This window comes from Piliocolobus tephrosceles, chromosome 4 (assembly GCF_002776525.5).
Source record: "Piliocolobus tephrosceles isolate RC106 chromosome 4, ASM277652v3, whole genome shotgun sequence".
NCBI classification, from domain to species: Eukaryota; Metazoa; Chordata; class Mammalia; order Primates; family Cercopithecidae; genus Piliocolobus; species Piliocolobus tephrosceles.
This window is the reverse complement of record NC_045437.1, coordinates 58455565-58473350: the sequence shown is the minus strand read 5'-3', so window position 1 is coordinate 58473350 and position 17786 is coordinate 58455565. Positions and strand designations below refer to the sequence as shown.

General features: G+C 40.2%; 1 protein-coding gene and 1 pseudogene across 4 annotated transcripts in view; one reads left to right on the top strand and one right to left on the bottom strand.

Moving 5' to 3' along the window:
- ELOVL7 (ELOVL fatty acid elongase 7) overlaps positions 1 to 17786 on the bottom strand; it is a 98193-nt gene that overhangs the window by 40753 nt on the left and 39654 nt on the right. For 3 of the 4 annotated variants that reach the window (XM_023210492.3, XM_023210490.3, XM_023210493.3), the window contains exon 2: positions 5054 to 5104. The exons of the other annotated variant lie outside the window; for it this stretch is intronic. The gene's annotated coding sequence lies outside the window, so the exon portion shown is untranslated. The remainder of the gene's footprint in view (positions 1 to 5053; positions 5105 to 17786) is intronic. 4 annotated transcript variants of the gene reach the window in all.
- On the top strand, positions 7775 to 8423 carry LOC111541672 (annotated as a pseudogene).

Here is a 17786-nt window from a genome sequence, read left to right as displayed (position 1 = left end):
GGAGCTCACTCTTGAGTCCTGGTGCTGGTGTTTCATTCCCCTCACCTGCAACTGCTCCATGAATACTCCTTGATTTTGATAGTATCACATGACAACTCAGTCATTGGTAAAGAAGTGACTTAATTTGCCTCTTTAGACCCAAATTAAAGATGTCAGGTTCAAACGTGAGAAATGTGCCTTCTTTGTAGAGCAGAAATCCCTTCCCATAGGACAACCTACCTGGAGACTACTCAGAGCCACAAGCTGCCTACGTTAGCATGATGTAGACCTAACACCAGAACATACACAGTGTGCTTGGGCACCTCCTCACTTTGTCCTTTTTGCTCAGGTCTATTTCAACAGTGATCAGAAGGCAGAACTCTGGGAGAGCATCTTGCTGGAATTCACTCAGATGAGGATGGGACCTCAGAGGTGCTTGCAGTGGGACGTACCAGACAAGAGCCCAGAAATCATGGCCAACCATTTCCAGGTGAACTTTCAAATGTATAGATTTATTCTAATTCTGCAACAGACATTGGAGACACTGTACCTGAGGGAAAGGAGTGGTAGAACCAGCACATGATTTTCTAGGGCATGCTTTTAATCCAGGAACAGAGCCATATGGTTTTCTCTTTCTCTTTTGAAGTTTGGGAAGATCTGGCCTCCCCACTGATCTCTGCTTTGGGAATCAGACATCAGGGACAAACCAGGAAGAATAAAACTGGCTAGCCACAGATGCTGCTCAAGGGACCACACACTGAAATGAATTGCAGGAAGGTACCAACATAGGGATGGAACTCTGTGGTGGAACTACAGACTACAGGTAAAAACCAAACAGCTAACCTTCCTATGGAAAGCTATGTCTGGTCTCATATGTGGGGTGGGGTATTTGAAACTTTACCCTTGCACACAGTAAGGGAGGAGAAGGGTACAGGGCAAATCAAGCTATTCCGCAGAAATAACAAACGCTTAATAAAGAACGGATCAGAACATGCCTTCAAATGCAGAAACTGTTGAGCAAGAGCAGTGTGGAGAATAAAAAGGCAAAGGCAGCTAAGTGTGACTGATTAGATAGGGACAGGGAAGTCCAGATGTGAGTCAGAATGGGGCAGTGGGATCACAGCTCACAAGGTGGTGGAAGCCTCTCCGAGAGGAAGGTGTTGAGAGACAGGACTAGCTGGATTTCCTGGGCCAACTAAGAATTCCTAGCCTAGCTGGGGAAGGTGACCACACCCACCTTTAAACATGGGGCTTGTAACTCAGCTCACACCCGACCAATCAGGTAGTAAAGAGAGCTCACTAAAATACAAATTAGGCTAAAAGCAGGAGGTAAAGAAACAGTCAAATCATATCGCCTGAGAGCACAGGAGGAGGGACAATGATCGGGATATAAACCCAGGCACTGGAGCTGGGAGCGGCAACCCCTTTGGGTCCCCTCCCATTGTTTGGGAGCTCTGCTTTCACTCTATTAAATCTTGCAACTGCACTCTCTTCTGGTCTGTGTTTGTTCCAGCTTGAGCTGAGCTTTCGCTCACCATCCACCACTGCTGAACGCTGACATTGCGGACCGGCTGCTGACTTCCACCCCTACGGATCCCGCAGGGTGTCGCTGTGCTTCTCATCCAGTGAGGCGCCCATTGCCACTCCCCATCGGGCTAAAGGCTTGCCATTGTTCCTGCACGGTTAAGTGCCCAGGTTCATCCTAATCAAGCTGAACATTAGTCGCTAGGTTCCATGGTTCTCTTCTGTGACTCATAACTTCTAAAAGAGCTATAACACTCACCACATGGCCCAAGGTGCCATTCCTTGGAATCCGTGAGGCCAAGAACCCCAGGTCAGAGAACAAAAGGCTTGCTGCCATCTTGGGAGCCCTTGCCACTACCTTGGGAGCTCTAAGAACAAAGACCCATGTGCGGTAACAGTATTACACAGACAGTCTCTCTCTGGATTATGACTCTAGAAAATCAGAGGCCCCAAATTTCTACTCCTACCATCTTAGGCAGGAAAAATCCCTGAGATAAGAAATAAACTTCTTAGTAAGCATTCAAAGGTTGCTAGGGAAACTTCCACCTAGATACTACTCTACATATTTCCTAGTATTCCCTTCCTCATCTGTTTTCTCACTGGAACTGGTTCCCCAGTCTTGTCCCTACCCTTTATACTTTAGCAGAAACAAAATCTCAAAGAGGCCGTGAGGCTGAAGGAAAGTGACCAGAAGTTCTGAAGTATATCAAAACATGAGGGATGACTACAATTACTTGTTTAAAGCAGGATTTCTCAACCTCGACAGTATTGATATTTGGGGGCAGACAATTCTTAGTTGTGGGGAAGTGAACTGATTATTGTAGTCCTGGCTTCCATTCACAAGTGCCAGGAACAAGTCCTACCCAGTTGAGACGATCAAAAACATTTCCAGAAATTGACAAACGTCCCCTGTGGGGCAAAATCCTCCCAAGTTGAGAACTATTGTTCTAAAGGAAGCTACCAACATGTATTCATTCAAATAAAAGCTTGCTTCAGAGTAATCACTTTGGCAATTATACATTTGTATCAGTGATACAGTCATTAAAACAATTTTTGAGCTTTTCTTTAAAAATCAACTTCAGAGTTTTTTGGAATTTCATTTAAATGGTTTTAAAGGAGGAAAAATTTTGGCTTACTGCTTCTATACAACAAGTTCATAACTAATCAAAAGTTAAGGTTGGTTTAGAGGCAAATGGATCGAGTGGAGCTATATTTTTATCAATGAGGTGGGAAAGGGTGGGGAATAAAGCTGGGTTTAGTGAAAAAGTAATTTACTACGGACATTTTCAGCTCATGGTTTATAAAACAAGAACAATTCCAAAAAAACTTGGGAAATGTTTGGCGCTATGGCAATATTAGTGGAAAAGATATATAGTAGGCTGAGGTGAATATTTTTGAGGAAACGCTCATTAGATGTATATATTCCAGCAGAATAGCTTATCTGCTGGAATTATCACTTATTATAACTCCAATCAAAAGGAAGCAAACCTAGAATGTGGAAGAGTCTCAGTGAAAAATTATTTCAAATGACAAATTTTCAAATGTGTTAATTGTAACATACACGCATGTGTGTATGCGACAATATATACATACTACACACACACACGTTACAGAAGCAAAAATACATGTTCATTCCACCTACTATACAGGATTTTGTGTTTTGTTTTGATGGTTCATGTTTATTAACCCACATTTCTCCTTGTTATTTTATCACCCTCCATTCTCTTTTTGCCATTTCTCTCCATTGAATAGGTTGTTAACACTGCCTTGGAAATAAAAGAGAACCGCAGAAAGCAAAGAAAGTTTTATCGTAGCTTTTGGGTTACAAAAGCTTAGGCACTTAGTCATACAGAACACAGGGTAGAGACAAGAGGTGCCCATGCGTCCTGGCACAGAAAAGCATCCTTCAGGCTCGAGGGAAGGAGAGTCTGAGGAAAGGAATTAGTACAGATCCCGGAGAGAAAGGTAATAAGCCCTGAGGAAGTGCCAGGTAGGAAAACGGGAGGCAAGAACGGAAGAGCTCAGGCACTATTGCCTAGGCAGAGCTGGGACAGGTGGCCAGTTGGACTTTAGGCAGCCACTGAAAGTTTCTTTTACTCCAGTCTGGTGCAAGAGCAGTATAAGGACTTCTGAGCACCCCCAATAGGCATGGAAGTGTGAAAGGAAAATATGTTGGGCCCCCATAATCACTAAAGGGAAAAAGCAGCTGTGAACTGCTTAGGGCAAACCTGCCCCCAATTCTTTTCAAAGTTATCCTCTGCTCACTGAGATAAATGCGTTCCTGATTACCCCTTTTGTAAAGGTTAACCAGAAACGCAAAAGAATGCAAGCAATCCTTTGTCTCTCACCTATCTGTGACCTGCAAGCCCCCTCCCTGCTTCCAGTCTTCCTGCCTTTGCTTTGAGTTGTCCTGCCTTTCCACATCGAACCAATGTACTTCTTGCATACACTGATTGATGTCTCATGTCTCCCTAAAATGTATAAAACTAAGCTGTGCCCTGACCACCATGGGCACATGTTGTCAGGACCTCCTGAGGCTGTGTCACAGGTGTGTGTCCTCAACCTTGGCAAATAAAGTTTCTAAATTAACTGAGAAACCTTTCAGATTTTCTGGGCTTACGGAAGTATTGCATAAGAGCCATAGAAAATGAAGAAGTCATAAAAGTAGAAACAACATATATCTCTTCGGATCTGCAAGTACGAGTGGCCAAAGACCTGATGGGACCCTGAATATCTCAAAGGATGGCAATGTAGACAGAGAACATGGAGGATTAAAGGGTTCCTCCTCCCAATTACCTTGATACTACATAAGCTCTTTTAACTTGCTGAGGTCGGAGGGGAGGTGCTTAGAGATTAAAGCTGACGAAAATAGTTTTCTACCACCCCAAGGAATAAAAGTTTGAAATAAAAATAAAGCTGTAAAAAAATAATTATTTTCTTATATCAGACCAAATAGACTTTAAGTCAAAAACTGTCACAAAAGATAAGATCATTATATGGTGATAAAAGGGTCATTCATCAAGAGAATATAACAATTATAAATATATATGTACCCAACATAGTAGCACCAAAAATAATTCAAAGATTAATAGATCTGAAAGGAGAGAGAGACTACAATACAACAATAGTAGGGGACTTTAATGTCCTAGTTTCAATATTGCATAAATCATGAAGACATAAAATAAATAAGGAAACACTGAACTTGAAGTACGCATTAGACTAAATGAACCTAACAGACAGGTGCTGAACATTCTATCCAACAGCAGCAAAATACACATTCTCCTTAAGTGTACATAGAACATTCTCCATGACAGATGATATACTGAGCTACAAAACAAGTGTTACCAAATTTAAGAAGACTGAAATCATATCAAACATCTTTTCTTATCACAATGGTATGAAACTACAAATCAGTAACAGGAGGAAAAGTGGAAAATTCACAAATACATGGAAAGTAAGCAACATGCACTTGAACAACTCATGGTCAAAAAAGAAATCAAAAGGGAAATTTTAAAATATTGAGACAAATGAAAATGAAAACACAACTTACCAAAAATTATGGGATGCCACAAAAGCAGTTCTAAGATGGAAGTTTAAATGCCTATAATAGAAAAGAAAAAAAACTTCAAATAAATAATTGACATTACACTTCAAGTAACTAGAAAAAGAAAAAGTCAGCAGAAGCAAGAAAACAATATAGATTAGAGTCGAACTAAATGAAATAAAGACTAGAAAAACAATAAAAAGATAACAAAACTAACAGCTGGTTATCTAAAAAGCTCAACAAAATTGACAAACCTTTAGCTGGACAAAGGACAAATAAAATTGGAAATGAAAAAAGAGACATTGCAACTGATACCACAGAAATGCAAAGGATCATAAGAACTGCTATGAAAAATGATACACCAACATATCCCAGAATAAATGGATACACTCCTAGAAACATATAACCTTCCAGGATGAATCATGAAGCGGGAGAAAATCTAAACAGACCAATAGTGGGTAAGGAGATCAAGTCAGTAATCAAAAACCTTCCATAAAATAAAAGTCTAGGACCTGATACCTTCACTGTTAAATTCTACCAAACATTTAAAGAATAACTAATAGTGATTCTTCTCAAACTCTTCCAAAAAAAACTGAAGAGGAGGGAATACTTCAGAACTCATTTCATAAGGTCAGCATTACCCAGATACCAAAGCCAGACAAGGACACTACAAGAAAAGAAAACTTCAGGCCAATACCCTTGATGAACACACAGGCAAAAATCCTCAAGAAAATACCAGCAAATGAAATTCAATAGCACATAAAAAGATCATGCACTATGATCAAGTGGGATTTATCCCTAGGATACAAGGATGGTTCGACACATGCAGATCAATAAATGTGATACACCACATTAATAACATGGAAGACAAAGACCACATAATCATTCCAATGGATGCATAAAGAGCATTTGACAAAATTCAGCATCCTTTTTAAATAAAAACTCAATGAATTCGGTTTAGAAAAAACCTCAAAACAATAAAGGCCATATATAAAAAGCTAACATAATACTCAGCAGTAAAGAGTTGAAAGCTTTTCCTCTAAGATCAAGACAAGGATGCCCACTCTCACCACTTTTTTTGTTTTTTAGTTTAAAAAATAGAAATTTATTTCTCACAGTTCCAGAGGCTGGAAGTTCACGATCAAGGTGCCAGCAAGATAAGGTCTCATTCTGCAGTCTCTTCTCTTGGCTTGCGGGTGGCAACCATCTCACTGTGTGTTTGAATGACCTCTTTGTTGAGCCCTCACTTCTATTCAACATAGTAGTCTTCCCTCCATATTCATGGGTTCTGCATCCATGCAATCAGAGGGCCAATTACACATATTTTCAATCCACTGTTGGTGGATGTGGAATCCTCAGTTATGGAAGGTCAACTGTACTATACCATTAAGCATTCTACTTTTAAAAAATGTTTTACTTATTTATTTGGAGACGGGTCTCATTTTGTCACCGAGGCTAGAATGCAGTGGCATGATCACAACTCACTGCAGCCTTAATCTCCTGGGCTAAGGCAATTCTCCCACTATAGCCTCCCGAGTAGCTGGGACTACAGGCATATGCCAAAATGCCTGGCTAATTTTTTATTTTTTGTAAAGATGGGTGTCTTACTGTGTTGCCCGGGCTGGTCTCAAACTCCTGGGCTCAGGTGATCCTCCCACCTTGACCTTCTGAAGTGCTCAGATTATAGGCATGAGCCACTGTGCCTGGCGTGAACTATAGCAATCTCAGATTTTGGTATAGGGTCCTGTAACCAATCCCCCACAGATATGAAAGGCAGACTGTATTGGAGGATCTAGCCACAGCAATTATGCAAAAAAGAAATAAAAAGGCATCCAAAATCAGAAAGGAAGAAGTTAATGTGTCTCCCTGTAGACAATAGGGTCTTACAACTAGAAAACCCTAAAGAGTACTGGATGTGGTGGCTCACATCCGTAATCACAGCACTTGGGAGGCCAAGGCAAGGGGATCACTTGAGCCCAGGAGTTGAAGACCAGCATGGGCAACAAAGTAAGCCCCCATCTCTACAAAAAAAATAAAAAAAATTAGCCAGGCATGGTGGCGCACACCTGTGGTTTCACCTACACAGGAGGCTAAGGCAGGAGGATGGCTTGAGCACGGGAGGTCAAGGCTGCAGTGAGTCATGATCGTGCCACTGCACTCTAGCCTGGGTGACAGAGCAAGATCCTGTCTCAAAAAAAAAAAAAAAAAAAACAAAAAGCAAGAAAAAAAATGAAGAAACTAGAATAAAGCAGGCAGAAGGAAGGATAAGCAGCTTGCTGAGTCTGTTCACTCTTTCTTCCCTTGCAGGACGCTTGCTCCATCTCCTCCTGCCCTTGAATGTCAGATTCCAGGCTCTCTGGCCTTTGGACTCGGGGAACTTGTACCAGTGGCCTCTCAGGGGCTCTCAGGTCTTTCACCTCAGACTGAGGGCTGCACTGTCGGCTTTCCTGGTTTTGAGGCTTTTGAACTTCAACAGTCACACTACTAGCTTCTCTCTCTTTCTCCAGCTTCCAGACGGCCTATTGTGAGACTTTGCCCTGTGAGCCAATTCTCCCTAATAAACTCTCTTTTATATATATACATATATCCTATTGGTTCTGTCCCTCTGGAGGACTCTAATACAGACTTGTAAGTTTGTCAATTGAGATTTAAAACCATTTACTTTAAGTATGGGATTGGGTCAGTACAATTTTTCTTTTATATCCCTTATGTAAGTGGTTTTCAAACATGGTTGAAAATCAGAATCACCCAGAGAGAGATTTGGATTCAGTTAATGTTTGGGAAAATTCTGATGGGCTAGGTTTGAGAATCTTTTCTTAAAGCTTCATAAATCATTCTCAGACATGACAACACCCATGATAACATGAGCAACAGGCATAAAATACGTGACAAAGGATTCAGTTAAAGAAGGTCGCAGCAGTGTGAAAGAGAAGAGGCGAGAACGACCCCCGGACCAACCAAAACCTGCGCACGCTGCATCTCGCATCCAGCACCTAAGTCCCGCCCCCGTCGCCACCACGCCCAAGAGAAAGGCTGAAGGGGATGCTAAAGGAGATAAAGCCAAGGTGAAGGACGAACCACAGAGAAGATCTGCGAGGTCGTCTGCTAAACCTGCTCCTCCAAAGCAGAGCCCAAGCCTAAAAAGGCCCTTGCAAAGAAGGGAGAGAAGGTACCCAAAGGGAAAAAGGGAAAAGCTGATGCTGGCAAGGAGGGGAATAACCCTGCAGAAAATGGAGATGCCAAAACAGACCAGGCACAGAAAGCTGCAGGTGCTGGAGATGCCAAGTGAAGTGTGTGCATTTTTGATAACTGTGTACTTCTGGTGACTGTACAGTTTGAAATAATATTTTTTATCAGGTTTTATAAAAATGCAGAATTTTGTGGTGGTGGTGTTGTTGTTGTTGTTGTTTTGAGACGGAGTCTCACTCTGTCGCCCAGGCTGGAGTAGAGTGGCAAGATCTCGGCTCACTGCAAGCTCCGCCTCCCGGGTTCACACCATTCTCCTGCCTCAGCCTCCTGAGTAGCTGGGACTACAGGCGCCTGCCACCACGCCCAGCTAATTTTTTTGTATTTTTAGTAGAGATGGGGTTTCACCGTGTTAGCCAGGATGGTCTCGATCTCCTGACCTTGTGATCCGCCCGACTCGGCCTCCCAAAGTGCTGGGATTACAGGCGTGAGCCACCGTGCCCGGCCCAGAATTTTGTTTTACTTTTTTTTAAGCTATGTTGTTAGCACATAGAACACTTCATTGCTGTTTTTGGGGGAAGGGGCATATGTCACTAATAGAATGTCTCAAAGCTGGATTGATGTGGGGAAAACACCTTTCCCTTCCAGTTTTAAGAGACTTCCTCTAGGTTCCCAGGAGGAGGGAGTCCCTGACTTTGACACACATGGCCACCTTGGCACAAAAGCCTTGTGGTATGGAAAAAGAAATTTGTTTTTATGTCCTCTTCTTCCTTTCCATCTTTCAGCATAGACTTAACTCCCTTAAGCCCAGACATCTGTTGGGACCTGACCCCTAGTCATTGGTTACCAGTGTGTCAGGCAATCTGGACTTTCCAGTGATGCCACTGAGATGGCACCTGTCAAAACAGCACTGGTTCCATTTCTAGATTGTGGATCTTCAGATAAATTCTGCCATTTTCATTTCACTTCCTGAAAGTCAGGGTCGGCTTGTGAAAAGTTGTTAAACAACATGCTAAATGTGAAATGTCAACCCTCACTCTAAACTTTCCCTGTTCAGAGCATCAGATGAAGACTTCACTGGGTTTTATAGTGGCTTTCTGATTTTTGGTAGTCCACTGAAGAAGGGAGTTTGAAAGTCGTTGTATACTGTTAACAATTGTCTGCCCATGTCCTGCCTGAAATACCATGAATGTTTATGGAAAGTATCTTTAATAAAGCTGGATACAGTTTGGCTTGGGGAAAAAAAAAAGGTCACTCAGGAATGATAAGGCTTCTGGGTCAAGAAGGGCAGAAATGGGTGCAATCAATGCTGGAAAAGATTAATCTGGGGTTTCAAAAGAACTCATGAGAGATGTGAAATATGGGGACAGATGTTTGAATCAGCACATATATCCAGGATGTAAACTAACATTTTATATCAGGGACGACTGCTTAAAGTTCTTAAGTATCTGTGAAAGAGAAAATCACTACCTACTGTATCTTATATCTTAGTAAATTACAGAAAATTAGACCATAAGCCTTGTAATTTAGGCAAACAAAACTGATGGAGAAATGTTAAAGATACTAGTCACCTAACTTTCTATTTTTCAAATGGCAATGTTACAGAATCAGGGAAGTAACAGAAAACTCAAAATGGCTTAACCAGTAAGAGGATATGCTTTCACATAGTATAAGAAGTCCAAAGATAGGCGAGTTCTCCTGAGTTGGCAAAATTCTCTTTTGTCGTTTTTACAGAAGAAGATAGTAGCAACCATTCCAAATAGCACATTCTCATATACCTTTATTTAGAGCAGTGAAAGAGAATTTTCTCTGTGTTTCTTTTTAGGAGCTTCAAAATCCTTCTCAATGTTCCTTCAGAGGCCCTTAAATGTTCCTTCCCAGAATTGCATCACACGCCAACATTTAAACTAAGCACTGAAAAAAAAAAAAAAAGAAAAAAAAAAAAAAAAAAAAAAAAAAACAAAACACTGGGACTGCAGTGATTTCTTTGTTAATCTACATTATATTTTACCATCCCATCCCACCCCGCAAGTCACAAGCGGAAGCACGTGACCTCAGGGAGACAGGATAATCCCAGAATAAGGAAGAAGAGTGGTTAGCTCACATGGAAGAAGGAAGGTTGAGAGACAATGCTGCCTGTAGCCGTGACACAGAGATTACCCTGCAGTGTCTTTTCAAATATAAACTGAAGCTTACAGCCTGAGCCTATCCAAGTGATCTCTACCTTTCCTCTGATAGGTGCTCAGGCTAAACTAATCTTGATTTTCGTTTAAACAAAGCATGATCAATAAGTGAATATGTTAAGTATACCTGATAAACATACTTTGCAACACCATATAAGACTTGTTAGTGAATTTTATATCTGCTATTTAGAAGTATCTTGTGCCATTGTCTCTTTGATACAGGTAACACACTATAAACCTATAAACACAGAGAGCCTAGGGTTGGGCTACTACTTGTAATTGTTGTTTTATCACTTTCATGAACTCATGTTGTTCTGACAGGTATATAACATATTTAAATAAAATAGATGTTTCTCATCCCCCAATAATAGAACATATTACCACATTTTCTATATGAATTAACTCAGGCCTGTCTTTCAATCAGGTTTAAGAGTAGTCATTTCCATGTCAAACAGAACCTCAAACAAGTATTTTTACCATCCTTTCCACTCCCTACTACTCCATTATTTCATCTCAATTTTCACTTCTTCATTTTCCCTTCATAAAGGGATTTATTAAGAATTAAATGCCTCTAGAAAGGATAACATATGTGCATGACCCACCAAAGTAATTCAGATTGCATTTCTGTTTGGCACAAGCTCTTCAGTATAATCATGACTCTTGAGTTTGAGCAGAGGCAAACAAACTAGATGTTTACTCACCAACCTCAACTAGTTTACATGATAACTTGTAAGAAATGAAGGAGTCCTAGAAGCCAGTGATACAGCAACAGGAACCACTAGCAAATACAATTCATGTAAAAACCTTAGCACGAGTGCTAAACATTGTGCTACTTATTGCGCTTATTTTTACTCTTATTGATAATAGACGGCCTCTCAATCTAAGCAGAGCAATCAGTATCCTTCCGAAGTCTCTGGTTCTAACTCAGCATTCTATAATTGGAGAGACAGGGCAAACTTAGAAAAGAGTCAGAGAATCTTTAGGGGAAATCAAGGACCCACTGAAGTCACCATCAAGTATAAGCTCAGAGCAAGGCAGTGCGGAACGGGAGGATAAAGACAAGGGCCCTACTCTCAGACAGCCTCAACATGTGCAAAGAGTCTAGACTCTGGGATGAATAAATGTGAGTAAAGAAAAGCATCCTAAAAACTGTACAGATGATAGTGACCACTGGGACTAACTGGGAAGTCTCTCTATCAGAAGAAGTGATAAGTACCCCAACGGCAGTTTAATTCTTGTTTGTAATTTAAGTGCTAGGACTTGAATAGTCCTAGTCTTGAATAGAACAGGTGCTTAATAAATATCCGCTGAATGAATTTAAAAATGTTGTAAACTCAGAAAAATAAGGGAAGGCAAGAGGGACAGACCAAATGCTCGATTTCTTAGGCCTTCTTCCCCACTTTATTGAAAAAAATACAAAATACTCCTCTCATTCATTTTCTCTTCAAACATAAAGTAACTTTTGAGCATCTATTATTGTGCAAGAAGTGCTAAGCAAGACACAATATTATTTTTAAAATATGATTCCTAAATTCAAACAACTGAATCTGGCAGGGAAAAGGTACCTACTCAGATTTCTACAATGCAAAGCAGAATGCAGGGGCATGCAAACAGTTCACACTGACTGCAAAAGTCTTTAGGAATGAAGAGTCACATCTGTATCCACACGTGACCTAGAAGAAAGGCGTAATGGAGGAAAGGACACATGAGCTGAGCCTTGAGAATAAAATTTCAATAGGGCAAAAATGTGCACAGCTGAGAGAAAGGAGAGGCCTGCATTGCAAGTAGAGAAAATTCATTTGCTTATTCAACCAATATTCTGAAGTATATGTTATAGGCCAAACACTTTTTTAGGTGGCAATGATACAGTAGGAAACAAAACAAAAATCCTGGCTTCATGAGATTATGAAAAGTTGCAAATGTGTTTCCAAAATGTTTGTTGCTACACTTGGCAACATACAGGGCTAACGATGGAAACAACAGGAAGATCAAGACAGGAAAGGTAGATTACAGCAGTGGCATCTGATTCTGGAGGAACCAAAGGCGAGCCAGGCTAAATAATTTCTTTAGAGTTAGTTCTGTTGACCATGAGGAGTCATTACAGGTTTCTCAACTGAGAAATGTCTTCATCAAAGTGGTGCTTTGGAAAGATTGACTGGGTGGTGGAATCCAGGGCTGGGTAACTAAAGGTGTGGTTTAAAAGCAGGGAGAGCAATTACACAGTATTGCATCCTATTGGGAAGGATCCAGCATAAGCCAGTATTGCATCCTACTGGGAAGGATCCAGCATAAGCATCACTTCCTCCGAGATGTCATTCTTGATTCAGCCAGTCAGGGACAGGTGTGCCACTAATGTATCCTCAAAAGAATCTCTCATCTATGAGAGCACCTCCTGTATACAGTATTGCAAATCTATTCTTATGTTTTCTACTCATAAAGAGGAAAGAGACTGAGCCTCATCACCTCCGTGTTCCCAGGGCCTAGACCAATGCCTGGCATGTAGCAAGAAATATGTGTGGTATGAGGAAATACCCAAGTGTTACGGATTGAATTGTGTTTTCCCAACATTTGCATGTTAAAGTCCTAACCTCCAGTTCTTCAGGATGTGACCTTATTTGGAGAAAGAGTCTTTCCAGAAGTCATCAAATTATAATGAGGTCATTGCATGGTCCCTAATCCACTATGACGGGGGGTCTTTATAAAAAGGGGAAATTCAGACATAGACATGCACACAGGAAGAACACCCACCTATAAGCCAAGGGGAGAGGCCTGAACAGATCCTTTCCTCATAGCCCTCAGAGAGAACCAACCCTACCAACACTTGGATTTCAGATTTCTCATCTTCAGAACTATGAGGTAATAAATATCTGTTGCTTAAACTACCTAGTTTATGTCACTTTATTACAGCAGTTGTAGCAAACTAATACACCAAAGTGAAGATGTTCACTCAACTTGAAGAAAAATCCAAAATCGGAGCCCAGGATTAAGGCCAGGGTTACCTATAAAGAGAAGCATTCATTGTCATGGGAGCAGACTAAATCTCTGTGAGAAATAATATAGGAGAGACATGGCAAAGGGTAGCACTTAGGGGACACCCCTGTTTAGGAATCAGGAAGAGCAACTGAGACAAATTTAAAGAAGCAACAGCCAGAAAGGTGCAGAAGGATGCTGCCTGGTAGGAGCTTCAAGTACTGCAAAAAAAGAAAAAGAATGATGAAAAAAAAAAAAGTAACAGAAATGTATTGTCTCACAGTTTCACAGTTCTGGATGCTAGAAGTCTAAAACCAAAGTGTTGGTAGGGTCGGTTCCTTCTGAGGGCTGAAGGAACTGTTTGCGGTCTCTCTCCTTGGCTTGTGAACTGCCATCTTTATGTTCACAGGAACGCAGCCCCTTAGGGAACATCCATATTGGGGAAATAGAAAGAGAATCCAGGGACAAACATAAAGAAGCAAGTCAGAGAGCTGCAGAAGGGAGCTTCTACTTTGGTATTGGTAGCAGCTGCAAATACAGAAAAAAGAAAAATAAATGGTCAAAAGAAAAACTGCCCACAAAATTTCAGAGAGGCAACCAAATAAGGAAGGGCTACATACAAATATTCTAAATTGCAAAACGCTGTGGCCCAGGAAAGGGTTGGGAGCAAAGTGGCATCTACGATATGGCAGGGTTCCTAACCCAACATGGCCTCCTCCTCCAGCTGCACTGGGGATGCAAAAGAGCCTGAGAATCCTCACAAGCAACCCCACATCGGAGGAGAAGCAAATGGACTAACAATCCTAATTTTTTTTTTTCTCCAGGTGGTGAATGGAACAACAGGATTGATTCTGATTATGGAAACTCCATATACTAGTGAACAGGTAAAAATGCCTTAAAGGGAATGGGATGCAACCTATGAGGTGGAATGAATCTTGGTATGAATATTGAAAACTACTTAAAAGTGAAAATACAATGCAGGTTCCTGAATTCTTCTTTCCTTCACTTTTCATGTCCTCAGGCTACAGGAAAAAATGACTATGAACTGAAGTTATCAGCCCTCAAACTGTTGCTCAGTGAGAAAAACAAACTGGCTCAAAAATACTGAGGGAAAGAGACAGCAAAGCACCCAAATTGTATCAGAGCAAGTATGTGGTCTGACTAGAGGTGCCCTAATATTCATTTGATGAAAAAAAAAAATCACTGGAAAACTTTACAAATAAACTCTAAGGGGAAAGAAAGCAAAGCAAAAAGGACCCAGAAGACAAAAAAGAACCAAGAACAACAAAAGGTAACTAAAGGAACAAAAGGAAATTCTCCAGAAGTGTTTTGAGTTAAAAACATGTATTCATAAAATGATAAAAGAATAAAATGGAATGGGAGACTGTAGAACCAATGAAACAAATTGAGGACCGAAGCATCATTAGCACACTAAAAAATAATTCAGAAACAGCTAGAAACAGAGTATTCAGAGCCAAGCAGTGATTTCTAGGTATAGAAGAAAAACTGAAGCGTTCAAATGAAAATGATAAAGGTTAAAGCAATATATATGTAAAAAAAAAAAAAAAAAAAAAAGGAGGGCAAAGATGATCCTAAACAAGGGTAATTGGTCTTTCTAAAGTAAAGGATTCAACAAAAGAAAAAGTAACATATTCAAATACATAACAAAAAATAATTTCCTACTGACTCTATAGACAGACTGAGAAAACAAAATTGTAAGAAAATCTGATGCATAACAATCAATAGCAAGACAAATCCTGATTAAATTGATGAACTTAAAGAATAAGAAAAAAATTCTTATGCATCTATGCAGAAAAATCAAACTAAAGAAATCAAAGAAAACCTAAATAAATGGTAAGTGATACCATGTTCATGGTTTGGAAAACTTAATATTGTTATCAATTCTCCTAAATTGATCAACACAATTCTAATTAAAATTCCATATGCTTAGCATATGACCCAGCAATTTTACCCTTAATATTAACCCAAGAGAAAGATTTATATTCATTCCAAAACTTGTACATAAATGTTTACAGTGACTTTATTCAGTCACCCAAAATAATAAACAACTGAAATTTTCTTTGACTAATAAATGGATAAACAAACAGTAGTATATCCATTCAATGAATTACTATGCAGCAATAAAAAGAAAAAGGCTACTGATACAACATGGATGAATCTGAACTGTATTTCTGTTAAGTGAAATAAGCCAGACTCCAAAGAATACATACTATAAAATTCATTTATGAAATTCTGGAGAAAGCTAAACTATAAAGATAGAGAACGTGTCAGAGGTTGCCTGGGGTTGGAGGATGGAGGGGGGTTCATTACAAAGCACAGCACAAGAGAATTCTGGAGGGTGATGGAAATGTTATGAGAACAAAATGATTTTTTTCTTTAAAAAATAGTATTAAGAGACTGGTGAAATGTTGACAATTTTTGAGAATGATTGATGATTGTACATGGGTGTTAATATCTACTTCTGTGTATGTCTCACAACTCTATTTTAAAATATTTAAAAATGAAAAAAAGAAAATGTTAAGGATGATAAGTGGTATTGGTAGTGTCAAAGAATCTAAAGAAGATACTAGTTCTTCAGTGTTGAGTGAATATGAAGAAAAAACCTACTGAATTATGAAACTAGCTAATAATTTATAAACTTCTACAGTATAATACACAGTTGGGTGGCAGAGATCAAACCTAGGCCCCAAGGAGTGAGGACACATTGAAAGTAGCTTGTCTTGATAAATATAAACTCATCCCAGAGGAAGGTTTGAACTGGAGGGACTTCTAGAGTTTGTCTAGCTGTGATGACTGAAGTTCTGAAGGATTTTTCAAGAAAGAGTTGGATCCAACACTCAGCTCAACCGACTTCTGGGATCACTCCCTTTCTATGATCCAGTTACTCAGGATACTTATTTATAGGAGGAAGAAAGAAGGTAGTAGAGAGAAGGACAGATTTATTTCAAGGACGAAAACATCTAGAATACATTTGTAAGGCCAAGAAAAGTTGGCGGAAGAGGAGAAGCTGAAATTGCATGAGTGTTTATGGATATGCCTAAGGCGAAAGCTTTGATTTCACAGGAAATCAGAAAAGAGTAGGAAAATAGAGAAACCATAGCCTCAAGTGAAGTTCCACTGGTCACAAATGCAAAGCAGGCACGCAAGATAAAGTCCTTATTTCAGCACCTGCACTCAACCTAAACCAGCTAGGGTTCTAAAGCATATTTGCATTTCAGTCAGCTGGAAATTCACAGTAAGTATTTCACTGAAACAAAAGCATAATAGGTAGTTTTCTAGATAAGCCACAGATACTGACTTAGCCCACCGTGTGAGTACGTTTTAGCTGGAGTTCTGGTTTTGAGAAATGGAGAGATGATCGGCTCAACAGAAGGAAGGAGAGCACCTTTCCTGGGGCATTAAGATAACTTTATTAGGAGATAACTTTATAAGGAGACTGAAGGAGATCCCGTACACCCAGGGATCTCATTCTGTCCTAAATCCATCAAGGCCTTAAATCCACCAAAAATGTCCCAAGTACACAACTGCCTAACTCTCCTCAAACAAACAAACAAACAGTCAGTTTATTAAACTGCAACACATGTTGGCTACATAATGGAAAGAAAGTAATTTCATCATTAATTCTGAAGCTTGAATGTACATTAGGCTTTCCTGAGGTACCTGGTGAAAGATATTTCCAGGGCCTCCCCCACAGGCAATCTCATTTAGGTGGTCCTTCAACCACACTTAGGGAAACACAGCACTATGATTTTCTGGTTTTGTTTTTTAAGACAATGCTTGTTAACACAAATGAATCTTTGAATGTTTTAGGTACTTAAGAAAATGGAGCATTTCTTATAGTATGAAGGAAAACATTTGTGGGCAGAAGAACAAAAGAAGCAGTTTGGCCCAGTTTAAGGCAGTACCCCTAGGATCCTCCTCCTGTTATATTTTAATACTTAACACACAGCTTCATTTCCCATTCATGAGTGAGGACATGGTCAATGGAATCACATACTGAAGGGAAAGGGAGATGGTGAATTCATTCATTTATTAAAGGCTTTTCATGTGGATTTTTCTAAGCCCCCTGCTTATCTAAACTTCTGTTTAAAAAGCTTCTACAAAGGCCGGGCGCGGTGGCTCAGCCTGTAATCCCAGCACTTTGAGAAGCCGAGGCGGGCGGATCACGAGGTCAGGAGATCGAGACCATCCTGGCTAACACGGTGAAACCCCATCTCTACTAAAAATACAAGAAAAATTAGCTGGGCGTGGTGGCGGATGCCTGTAGTCCCAGCTACTCGGGAGGCTGAGGCAGGAGAATGGCTTGAACCTGGGAGGCAGAGCTTGTAGTGAGCCGAGATCGCGCCACTGCACTCCAGCCTGGATGACAGAGAGAGACT